General features: G+C 39.2%; 2 long non-coding RNA genes across 5 annotated transcripts; one reads left to right on the forward strand and one right to left on the reverse strand.

Annotated features, from left to right (window-relative positions):
* Positions 1-1161: 1161 nt before the first annotated feature.
* On the reverse strand, positions 1162-12720 carry LOC139705454 (uncharacterized). 4 transcript variants are annotated; one of them, XR_011707412.1, is made up of 4 exons: positions 12166-12720; positions 7527-7629; positions 2592-2710; positions 1162-2064 (listed from the first exon to the last, which is right to left on the reverse strand). It is a non-coding gene; the product is annotated as an uncharacterized lncRNA (long non-coding RNA). The 4 variants fall into 4 exon arrangements; XR_011707411.1 differs by having other exon boundaries at positions 7487-7629; XR_011707414.1 differs by lacking the exon at positions 7527-7629.
* On the forward strand, positions 1996-4269 carry LOC139705456 (uncharacterized). Its single transcript, XR_011707416.1, has 2 exons — positions 1996-2086; positions 3975-4269. It is a non-coding gene; the product is annotated as an uncharacterized lncRNA (long non-coding RNA).
* Positions 12721-13284: the final 564 nt, after the last annotated feature.

Here is a 13284-nt window from a genome sequence, read left to right on the forward strand (position 1 = left end):
TTCCCAGCAGTTGCATCATTTTACATTCCTACTAACAACGCACAAGGGTTCCAGTTTCTCTATCTCTACAATATTTTCTAATATTATTTTTATAATAGCCATCCTAACGGGTATGAGGTGAGAGCTCCTTGTAGTTACAATTTGTGTTCCCCTAATATTAGAGATGCTAAGCATCTTTTCATGTGTTTATTTACTGGGGTGGGCTCCATTCTGACAAGTGGTAGGAGGGTGGGAAGTGGTGGGAGCTTTCTTCTTTGGAGAAATGTCTATTTAAACTCTTTGCTGATTTTTTTTTCATCATTGGTGGTGCTGGTGTAGAACTGCAGGAGTTCCTCATATTTTGAATATGAATCCATTATCAGATACATGATTTGCAAATATCTTCTCTCTTATTCGTATGGGTCACCTTTCCTTTCTGTTGATTGTGTCCTTCAATGCCCTTGAAAGTCTCTTTAAGTCTTCACCTCCAGTGAGGAAGCCCTTTCTCCCAGGGTAAGTCTCATCCCCTGCAGGGTTCTCTGGTCTTGGGGGTGTTGAGTCAAAGTAAATGTGGGCTTTAGGAGCCTCCTTAGAGTCCTACATAATGAACTGCCACCTGAGTAAGCACATGGAAAAACTGAAAACCTATCTTAGAAATTTGCTTTTGTAACAAATAGCTAAGTCTCAGCCAATAGCGAAAGCCTGGGGACCAACTAGCAGTCTCTGTACCCCACTTCCAATCTCTGTACTGTACCTCACTTCCCTTTTTCTGTTCATAAATGTTGTTCTACCATATGGCTGCAGCTGACTTGCTGTGAACCCCTTCTGGTCCTAAGGGCTGCCTGATTTTCTAATCGTTCTTTTCTCAAACTCTGTACAATTTGATGTGTTTGAATTTTTTTCTTTTAAAAGAAAATCCTGTACCTTGTGTCCTGCTGCCTCCTGGGGTGGGCTCCACCCTGACCAGCGGTGGGAGGGTGGGAAGTGGTGGGAGCTTCAGTCGGCTGTGATTTCTGCAGCCACCAGGGGTGCTGTCCCAGGTTGTCTCCCAACAAACAGGAACCTGAATGGAATACTGTCACGAGCAGCTTCTCAGCCTTGTCTGGTTACCAGGAGTTCCCTTCCGGATATCTGCACTGGACCCCGGACCGCGACGTACGCGAACACCAAGCACGAACTCGATTGCCTTTTGAAATGCTGGTTTATTCGCACACCACACAAAGCAATACACGAGGTGACTGGCACACAACTGCACGATCTTACTCTCAGGCGACGAGAGTTAGTTGTGAGCAATTACATGGAGTTTCCCCCGCGCTTATATACTTTACAAGTTGTTCACACCTAACTTATCTAACATAAGCATACTGCCTGACTACTTTATTATCCTATGACCACAACTTAGAAGGTTACATCATCCACACTCAAAAAGGTTATATCATCCACTTATCTAACATAGACACACTCTCTGGTCATCTTGTGACCAGCACTAAAAAGTCACTGAGTTACTGCAAAGTCCAAACAAGTCCAAACAAGTCCAAACAAGTTTCTCTTCTGATCCATGTTGTTTATTCATCCTTGATGTTTACTCCTGTCATTCCACCCCCTTGATACGGAGGCGCCGATGGTACTGATGGTGCCGATGTATCAAAGCGACAAGTACGGTCCCCTGTCTTAGGTCGTCCATTCGGAAGTTGCCCGTCCTCGGGGAGACGTATGGGCTGTCGCAACCCTTCGAGCCAATCTTCAGATTGGAAGATGCAATCCACGGCATCCATGCAGCCACCGACCACACAGGAGTGTAGAAAAGGATGAAGCATAGCACGAATCTCACAGCAAAAGGGAGCTTTCACATGTGGCACAAAAGGATGTGTCAGTCGTGAATAAACATCAAAATTCAAATCCTTCACTAACGATAAATCTATCACCATATTGTGAATTATCATAAATGGATAATCAACATCTTTTTCCAAGAACATCGGAATTGGAGTCATGCGATCCTTCCGGAACAACAGGTCGTTCCTCAATTTGCGTCCTAATATCCGTCTGATGATTATCTGGTCCACAGACATAGTTCCTCAAGAAATTCTATAACGTTAACCAAGTCTGGGTAAGTTTTGGTGACAATCGACATAAGTCCACAATTTAACAAAATAAGGCTTACAGATATTCCTTAAGCATATATCAAACAAAGATCTAGGGTTATACGTCTTCCTCCGTCTGCATTGCGCAAAACTCCTACATAATACCTCATCACCAAACAACGATGATCTATCATAGCTAAGGGAAATAATCCCATTAATGTAAAAAGCAAATGCATTAGATTGCTGTGTCAACAAATCATGATCAGACTTCATTACTTCCGTGAACAATCCAAATAAACCCTTAACACACGAGTGTACATCATACCTACAATAAACATTACAGTGTGAATTAATATTAGGAATACAGTTCCAAACATGATTTAAGAATACACATAAAGAAGGTACAATACCCTCCAAATTATTATCCAGCGGACACCATGGTCCACTGCGTAAGGTTACTAGTCTACATAAAAAAGAAAAACGTTCCTGCCCAAACAGTGTATATGCACTATATAAAAACCATGTATTTACATGAAATTCGATGCAAAGATGACAATTTGCATAGTGCAACTGTTCAGAATAATTCCTCGATCTTGCCGTCCTTCTCCTTCTTGGATTTAATTTTCTTAGTGCCTTTCGCTTCATGGTCTCTGTAATGTTGAAGTTTATCCATTTTAATGTAAGTTTTCTTTCCTGCAGACTTATTAATCTTTAAACAAACCTTAATGCATAATACTAATAATACAAAACAACATACATATAGCAATCCTTCCTTAATCCAATGGAAAGGATTCCATCTCATAATACAACTCACATCTGCATGAACTAATTTTCTAAAGAAACCTACAAAACTACAATCATAAGTATACTGAAAGTCACGCGGAATCAAATATCCAGAATCAACTAACATTTTAACTTTATGAGTTTCTCCTGAGAATCTTTGGAGAAGTTCAGTAGTTTGATTATGTACTGTCTCAATTTCCTTTCCCAATGAAGCATAAATGGATTTGGCTGCCTCTGTTGCTTTATCATCTTTTTATATTCTTCTGACAGAGGTGGTTGGGGTACAAAAGAATGTAACCCAAAAGTATGATTAGACATATAAACCACCTGAGTCAGGACTCGTAAGTTTTGCGTAGCAGTAAAACTCTTAGACCTAAATAGATGTTTCTTAACAGTTAGATTCATATGTTCCATCATCATAACATTAGTATGTACATGACAACCAGCATTCAAACTTAAAGAATCACTATAAGAGATGTTTTGCCATCGTCGAACCTTGTAAGGTTCAGGATAACAAGACAACATATTAAAATTCCCAAGATCGAACAGAGTAGCCTGAGGCATAGATATAGTTATATCAGAAGTCCTAGGTTCATCTGAGAAAAGATCATATGCTATAATAGTTGTTTTACCTATAGCATAAGTGGCTTCACTAGGCACATAATATGATATATTGTTCCATTTTAACCAATAAAACTTATCAAACGGTATTATCCAATCTTTACCAATTTTCTTCGGTATAGCCTTAGTTGGATATCCTATTACAACCTTAGATGTCGACATTTGCCATAAATTAATCATGCAAACACCAGTTTCACACCAAGAATCCTTTGTAGGATCTAATATGGTTATAGCTGATGCAGTTTCCATGCCTATGCCAGTTCTAAATAACAGTCTTATTTCTTCTAATCCCGCGGTGATCATTGCTTGCAGATGTTCACACTCCTGAGTTGCCTCCAATTGTTTCATACGTACATTCCATGATGCATCCATAGTCTCAATCACCTTACTTAGTGAATCAACATGATGTTTCAAAAGTTCCTGTTCTGCAGAAAGTCTTTCCATAAGTAAAGATGCGGAGTGCAGATTTTTAGATAATTGTGAGATAACAAAGTTCTGTTTATTCTGAAGTCCTCGAAGAGCTGAAATTTCCACTCGAAGTTCCTCCGTCATTGCTCCAGCGATCGCTGCCCCCAAAGCTGCTCCGGCCAGGAAAGCGCCAATCGCTGCGAACTGCAAAGGTCTTCGTCCTGCTGCATTTCTTTGAACTGAATAAAACAAATCTGGCAACACAGTAGACTCAAAAGAAGGACATACAGTTTCACCTTTCAACAAATCACTAACAGACAATCGTAACACAATTGGCTGTACTTGTGGTTGTATCAAAAATCTAACTGGCTGATGTAATAAAGGTAAAAATCCTGGAGCCTCTAAAGTCTTCATAAAATTACCGTCCTTTTCCTTGCGTGGGAAGAGGACCGCTCTTGGGAAATGGGCAGTAACCCATCCCTTGGTTCCATTAAATCCTCCTCTATCGATTAAACAAGGATTCAAAGAGGTCGGTTCCATGTAGCATTTCTGCATATCCATCTTTGTACTATATATAATATGATTACCTGCATGTGCATCAAACACATCAGTATTATTATGTAAAACATCATGTGTTACAATATCATAAAGATTCCATTCATTGTCACTTCCTGGTAATAACATATACCAGTAATAAGGTAATTTTCCTGGATATATTTTACTAGACCAAGTAGAGAAATCCATTCCTTGTGTCAACCACCATTTCAGAGTTCTTCTATCTGCTACATCCACATGGTATCTAATTATAGTATCCCAGAGCTGTGCTCTAGGGCACCCAGTCTTCAATGACCAGTAGTCATCAGCATTTACCAGGTAAGTTTCTGTTTTGTAATTCACTAAAGTAACTTCATCCAAATCTGGTGGTACAAATTCAAGAGAATATACTGTTGGATGTAAAGTATAATTCCTCGTTTGTTTTTCCTCATTGCCTAATACAACATTACCACCTTCATAATGTTTGGAAACATTTCCAGTTATATTTACATCAAGAGGAATATCATAGTACGTGGAATCATTATGCATAATAGACCTATGAATACCAATCACATATTGCCATGAATGTGGAAACCATCTGCAAATAGATCTTTCCATAGCTAAACTAACATTTTTAGTGTCCACATAATTAGAATCAACTCCCATCGGGATTGACATATTATGGACATTCACTCTGATTTTGTCATCACTCAAATTAAACACGGGAATCAAAGTCCCAAAGAAATTATCATAAAACTTAAAGGTACAGTCTTGGCATTTATAATAAGGCCACTTTGAAGATTCTCCTTTGGATCCATTATAAGTATAATCTACCTGCAGAAATGTAACATTATATAAGTGTTTTTCCAAAATATCCTTAGGTGTGACAACCAATACAGGTTGCCAGGACTGATTATCAAACCTATGCCACGTATTATTCACCTCAAGATGCATATGAGAGGCATTCAAATATACAGCATGAAGAGGATTCTGTACACAATTTTGTCTGCTAAAATTATAACACCATGTCCAATTAAATATATTATAATATTGTGTGTAGTTTTTCCATACTGTCTGGTTAACAATGTATTTGTCCACGGTGAATTTATAATCATGTAACCCTGGACTATGCACTCTCTGTCCCAATTTCGGGCTATCCACAATCTCTGAGAGGTCCCATTCATTATTGGCATTTTTAAAGACATACCTCCTTGTTTTGTTTTCAAATAATAGCCATCTAGAGTGATTAAACATTCCAAATTTAGGATGTAATACCCCAGTCGTCCTGTAAACCGGACCCAGCCTACAGGCCTGTGTGTGAATCTTATAAGTTACAGATGAATAATTACCAATTTTATAATAATATCTATATTGGCACCACTTAAGGAAGGTTGAATCAACAGGGAAGCAAACTCTACCAATAAATGCTTGTCCCTGTGTTCGGTTAAGCATGTCTCCAAAAATGCTGCGGATACAAACATACCCGATTTTGTCCTTTATTTTAGGAGGCGTGGCCACTGGTTTAACCAAGTTATGGGTAAATGGCTGTGGTAAAGGGTCGGTCAACACAACAGGTGATCGCCAAGTGGCGGTACCTAAGGTATTGACTTTCCACCAATTATCTATAGTAAGATAAGATTGGTTCCGTATTTCTAAGGATCTATCAGGATTCTGTAGGATCTCAAACTTTCCATATATAGGTAAATTAGGAAAATCCGCTACACAAGAAACATAATGGGTATAATTCAAATGAGTTCTGCTTTGCACATCTTCAATATATATAGACATATTTCTTTGTTTAGTGTTCATGGAATCTAGATACTGCTGTAACTCTTTTGGACACCATGTCCCGTAGGGTTCAACTAAAACTTGCGGCCATCTAGGCAACGGTCTAGCTCCTTGTAAATGTCTAGGTAATCTTTTCCACTCATCCAACATTTCCTTAGAATCATTATATGGCAACAAATTTATCCCCAACGTAGTTGTTCGTGGGGTTGTAGTTGTAAATTCATCAGAACCTCCTTCTTCTCCATCATCATATGAAGAATAGTCATATTCTTCATATTCATAATCAAATAAATTATAATCATTCTGTTTGTTGGACACCCAAACCTGAAAAGGTAGTGATGCAACATCTTTTTCTGCTGCTTTTATACATGTAAAGTCATTCTCTTCTGTAAATTCCTCAAAAGTATATACAGTAAGGTTTGGATTATTAAGCACTGCTGCTGTAGCATTATAGCTTTTAACTAAAGGTTTGCCTCCAAGTTTCCTATAATAATACACAAAATGTGGCTTATAAGACCACATATCCATAATCCCAGGTACCAGATGACATCGGAGGGGGTTAGTTTCATATTTGTTAGAATATCCTCCATCCGCACTAGATCTAAACATTGGGCTATATACCCCAACTGTATTGATGTCCCAAAAATGGTCACACTCCTTAGGTGCGGAGTGTTTGTTATAATGGTGGCAAAATGCATAATTATGATAAAACAGGTATCTAATAGCAGTAAAATTTTGTAGGAATTTGTTACTTCTCCAATATTGTGGTATTACTGCACAAGAATTATTACACTCTTGAAGTGAATGAGTGAAATTAATATAATTGAAGATCCAATTTTTGTAAGAATACTTGGTCAGGTTAATGTTCCTGATACCAAAATAATATGGAGTTGTAGTAGTAAAAGTAGTGGGAGTTGTAGTTTGATTTCCCATTACTGAATAGAACTGCAGGGCTATCCAAAGTAGCAAAAATAGCAAAAGTAACAAAGTCCTAGGTGCCATTACCAGAAACATAGTGTATAATTAAGTACATAACAGGGTAACAAATCTCGTACCAACAATTTATGATTAAAACAAGTAGAACCATTCAAAAGAGCTGTCTGCCATTCGTTACAATGAAAATATCCACCCAAAAACAAGCAAGAATATACAATCAGGATAACAAAGCATATGTTAAACAAAACACACAAACGTTTACCTAGTGACAACATCTTGGCTTTTTACTAATCTGAGGTCCCCTTTTCCAGTTGATACCCATAGGGTATTTCCTTGTCCGTGTGATACAATCTCACCTTTAATCACAGAGTTATCTTTTCTGTTACGTATCCACACCTTATATGGTCTTATATTATCTGGGTTTGGGTCCCCGTCTGCCTGCACATCGATGTCCTTTTGGAATGTTTCCTCAAAGGGTGATCTCCTGTGCAGTCTTTGCCTAGAATTAAGTTCAAAAACTGCAATCAGTATTGCCTTGTCAAATGGCACATCTTGTCCTATCTGCCACAATTTAGTCTTTAATAATCCATTGAACCTTTCAATATTTCCTGCTGCTTGTGGGTTATAGGCCAAATGAAAATCCCAATTAATTCCTAAAACGTTAGCTAATTTCTGAACATTTCTACCAGTAAAATGAGAACCCTGATCAGAAGTCACATTCCAAGGACATCCATATGCTGCACACCAGCTCCAAATAGTTTTCATAGTAGAGCTTTGATCTGCATGTCTACTTGCACATGCATGTCCCAATCCGGTACTACAATCTACCATAGTACACACATATTTTCCATTCTGCAAAGGACCAATATAATCAATTTGTACCTTTTCATTAAATCCTCTTGGTGACGGCCTATTATGGGGTGGATTCCTCCGGAAACGTTGTACCGAGGATGCGCATAATTCACATCCAGATATCGCACGCTTGCATGCTCCCCAGGTGACTTTTATATTTCTTCCTTGAAACCACTGGAACATTCCATGTGTTCCAATATGTCCTAATTCCTTATGCAATTGTCGGATCTCATCATCCGAAATATCAGCATTCAATTCAGGAAGTTTTATATGCCAATTTGGGTCACGTTTTAACCGAATCTTTGTATCTGTTCTATCTGATATTTTCCAAGGGGCCTTATTCACCAATTTTAGCCCTTCGGAGTCAAATTTACTCAATTTGTCTGCCACATTATTAAATTTGGATATTTCATCTGTACGTCCTGTGTGAGCATCAACGTGCGCTATCTTTACATGTATAGGTGCCTCCGCAAGAAATTTCCAAATATGTATTCCCCATACATCTTTTCCATTAATTTTATAATCAGATTCCTTCCACTTTGCAGACCATATGGCAATACCATTACAAACTGCCCATGAGTCCGAAAAAACGTGTATATACTTTTTCTTTTCATGGATAGATTGTTCAACGGCCAATTTTACTGCACAGAGTTCTGCTAACTGTGCTGAGGCATCCGAGCCTTCCTTAACTAAGATCTTTTTATCACTTGGTCGATATGCCACAGCTTTCCATTTAGTGACATTTCCTACTACTTTACTTGATCCATCTGTGAACCATGCATTTTTATGAGAAGCAACTGCCCCCCATTTTCCAATAGGTTGTGTCTTTGGTTGTTTAATCTCTACCGGTACTTCTACCATAGGCCGAGCAAAAACTAATTCTGATAACCTTAATGTCTTATTATTCCCTGACACTGTTGCATCATTAATTATAGTTAACAAATACCATTTCCATTTCAACACTTTTTGTTCCATGGGTAAACCTCTAAAGTCTTCCTCCTTAGTTCGTACCCAATCCAAAATTGGTATCTGAGTTCTTAATGTAACTATTCTATTAGTTAAAACAAAACCTAGACTCTGTACCGCCGTATAAGCTGTCCACACTGTTTTTTCAAAGAAAGAGTATTTGTTTTCGGAAAAAGGAAATCTTTTGGAGTAAAACCCAACTGTTTTAGTCTGACTATTACTTTTAGTATATATGCCCCAATTTCCAAAGTCATTGGCATATATTATATCAATTATAATTTCTTCACCAGGTTGAGGTACATACAATTGGGTATATGTCTGAACATATTTCTTAGCTAAATCTAATGACTTTTTCTGTTCCGGTCCCCATACAAAGTCCGCAGCTTTCCTGCATACCCTGTGTATTGGAGCCAGAATCATTTGCAAATATGGAATATGTAATCTCCAATATCCCAAAATGCCCATCACCTGCTGAGCCTCTGTCTTGGTTTTTGGTGACTGTAAAGCCAAAATCTTATTTATCACTGCATCTGGAACCTTAGGTCCTTCTGTAGTCCACACCACCCCCAGATACTTAACTGACGTGGCTGGACCCTGAATTTTATCAGGATTGATGGACCATCCTTTTGATTTCAATAATGTAACTACCTCGTCCTTTACCTTATTTAACTCGGTCATATCTTTCCCAGCAATTAATATATCATCTACATATGACCATAACTTAGTAGTTCCTTTATCTTGAAAGTCCTTTAACGTTTCTTGTAAAGTTACATGTGCTATAATTGGGCTATTTTTATATCCTTGTGGTAACCTTTTAAACCTATATTGTACTGATTCCCAAGTGAATGTAGTCAATTCTCTACTCTTAATATCTAATGGGATAGCGAAAAACATATCACTCAAATCTATAGCACAAAAACAAGTAGGTGAAAAATTCCTAATTTGAGCATAAATAGACTCTACATCTGGAAGAGTACCTGGCATAGAAGGGGTTACTTTATTTATATTCCTATAGTCTACCGTCAATCTCCACTTGCCATTAGGTTTCATAACAGGCCATACTGGACTGTTATATTTAAATGATGATGCCTTTTCTATTATATCTTTTTCCAACATTTCCTTTATTGTGGCGCTAATCTCTTCGTGTCCTCCTTTAATAGGATACTGTTTAGTAAACACTGGTGGAGTATGGGGCAATTTTACTGGATCAATCTTTACTTGACTTAAAATTTTTGTTTCAAAACACTTTAATCTCTTCAAAGGTAACCATTCACCATACAATAACCTGATTTCCTGAATTCCTAATACTCCATGTGGAACTTTGCCTACCAACACTTGTATTGTATAATCCAAATCATATATTTTAAATGTTACCCATTCTTTTCTCATTTCTGCCCTATGTCCAGATACTCCTTGTACTATAACTTTTTCCTTAGCTGGTTTATTATTTACAAAATCATCTCTGACTATTGTTACCTCGCTTCCCGTATCTATCAGGAAGGAGTCTGTATATTCTTGATTATCAACTATAAATTTTAATTGTATGAACGGCCGGGTGTCCGGCTGTTTTGCCATCTGGGTGTTCCAAACCTTGGCATTGTTAAACCAAACCTTCCTCTCTGGCCCTGCACCTGATTTCCTCGCGGCACCGGCCTTTGTGGCTTCATTCTGCTTCCTATCTGCCTGTTGTTTACAGCAACATTTCCTTGTGTCCAGGCTTGTCCTGGTCGCACCTTTCTCCAGTCTTTGCCATTTCCCAACATATTTCTGTTTCTTGGGAGGCTCCGCTGGCCAGGCGGGCCTCCCAGACGGAAGTTTTTTGTCTGGAAACATTGACTGTTCCCATTTGTCTGGTAACATTTAATATTTCCGTTACTATTCGTTGGAAAGCAGACTGGGTTTCGGGCTTTAGCTTGAAATGACATTGCAGCTTGAAATGACATTTTGTGCTCTTGTTGTAATTCTCGATGCTGTTTTAAGAACTCAACTACATCCCATAGGGTGTTGGCTCCAGCTAGCATGGTTGCCAACATCATTCTATGCTGTTCTGGTGCTCCTTTTATAATTATTCTCCTAAGCGCGGCTGTTAAGTGAGCACTTAAAGGGGATCCTTGAAACTGATTATAAATTTTGCTAAAAATAGCTAACTTCTTTACTATCTTAATCCCTTCACTGGGATTCTTCCACTGTACCTGGCCTTCAAAGGCACCCCAATCTATATGTGGGATGGCCTCTGCCCAGGCTATTGCAATCCAATCCCAAAGTGTGCGTACCCTGTCAGGGTCCTCTTGTATATTCTTTGCTAAAGTGTCCGCAACACTCGGATTGTCTATCTGGATATTAACCACCTGCATCTCCTTGCCTGCGAGTCTTATAGACTCGCCTCCCTTACTATGAATTGTAAACAAAAAGTCTCCGTCGGTCTGACCTTTCTGTGAAAAATCTTGCCTTAACTGAACCATTTCAGGTCTAGTTAAGTCCCTAGTTTCAATAACTTGTTCCAACCCATCTGGGCGTCCCCGTCCGGGTGTGGATGTTTTAATTACTGAAACTGGCATGCTGGCCTTATCAGGAGCTTCCAGTTGGTCCAATATGTCTTTCAAAAATGGGTTATTACTTCCATTTTTAAGGGCTTCTTTTACTAACCTTTTGCCTCTTAGCCTGTCATCATCTATATCATCTATAATTTTACATAATATTCCCGGGATTTCTTTCTTGTCAGCCCGCTCCATTATGGGCTGGACGGTCTGAGGATTACTTAATGTTACCTCAACTGTGGTTCCTTTCTGGAACTCAGGCATCTTTGCCTGAACAATTCTTTCAATACCTCGCCATGGCGATTGAGATTTTAATTCCTTTTGCTCGAGCTTTAGTTCTCCTATTCTACATTTCTGCCTAAATCCTTTTATTACTTCCTTGAAGCCCATGTTGCTATTTTTAAGAGGATCCTCAGTTTAGCTACATGAATTTTCCAAGCAATAAACCCGTTTGTTTCTATCTTATAAGGTATCTGACTTATTCCCTGATGCCAGCTATATAGTGCCCAATTTTCTATCCTTTCCTTAAGCCACCCCATGCACAGGGACCACCGTCCTCCTAAGGATTTTGGTGGGGGCACTCCCCTTTCATTCCACCTTCAGCCTAGACGCCGGACGATCACGGTCATTCTAGGTTTTCAGTAGAAGAAATTGTGCATTGCCATGTGGGTTATATTTACCTGCTCCGGAGCTCTTCTTCCGTATCCTGCCGACTACGCCAACTGTCACGAGCAGCTTCTCAGCCTTGTCTGGTTACCAGGAGTTCCCTTCCGGATATCTGCACTGGACCCCGGACCGCGACGTACGCGAACACCAAGCACGAACTCGATTGCCTTTTGAAATGCTGGTTTATTCGCACACCACACAAAGCAATACACGAGGTGACTGGCACACAACTGCACGATCTTACTCTCAGGCGACGAGAGTTAGTTGTGAGCAATTACATGGAGTTTCCCCCGCGCTTATATACTTTACAAGTTGTTCACACCTAACTTATCTAACATAAGCATACTGCCTGACTACTTTATTATCCTATGACCACAACTTAGAAGGTTACATCATCCACACTCAAAAAGGTTATATCATCCACTTATCTAACATAGACACACTCTCTGGTCATCTTGTGACCAGCACTAAAAAGTCACTGAGTTACTGCAAAGTCCAAACAAGTCCAAACAAGTCCAAACAAGTTTCTCTTCTGATCCATGTTGTTTATTCATCCTTGATGTTTACTCCTGTCAAATACCCCACAAGAGAGGTGGGTTTTAGCACCTTTTTAAAAATATGGTAATTCATTGTGAGCTCATTTCAGAGACAATATTTTTTTCTTTAAGTAAAAGATAGATAGATAGATAGATGAAATTTTCACCCGCTCAGGAAAGCAACAACTCCTCTGTCCCAGTCTGACAAAAATAAGTCTGTGGAAGACTCATGGGCAGCAGCTGAACTAGATTAAAAAGTGAAGTCACTAGTCTGAAGGGAGACAGCAGGTTCAGTGGGATGTAAACCAGGTCAGGAAATGCCCCAAGGACAGGGCTTCAGGCCCCACCCTCTGGGAAGCTTCTGGTGAGGACCCAGACCATCCACTGGGGAAGGCTCTTACAGATTTGTTTGGTTTGAAAGTTTCTTCCTGCCTAATCCTATGCAGCCTAACGGATGTGTGAACAGAATGTAGGCTCCTCACGGAAGAAGTAGCCCATCTCAGCCAATCACCAGTGGCCCTCCTTTGAAAGCACCAATCAGGCCCTCTCTACCTCACTTCAGTTTCTGCATCTCATTTCCTTTTCTCTCACTGTAAA

This window comes from Marmota flaviventris, chromosome 4 (genome assembly GCF_047511675.1).
Source record: "Marmota flaviventris isolate mMarFla1 chromosome 4, mMarFla1.hap1, whole genome shotgun sequence".
Taxonomy (NCBI): domain Eukaryota; kingdom Metazoa; phylum Chordata; class Mammalia; order Rodentia; family Sciuridae; genus Marmota; species Marmota flaviventris.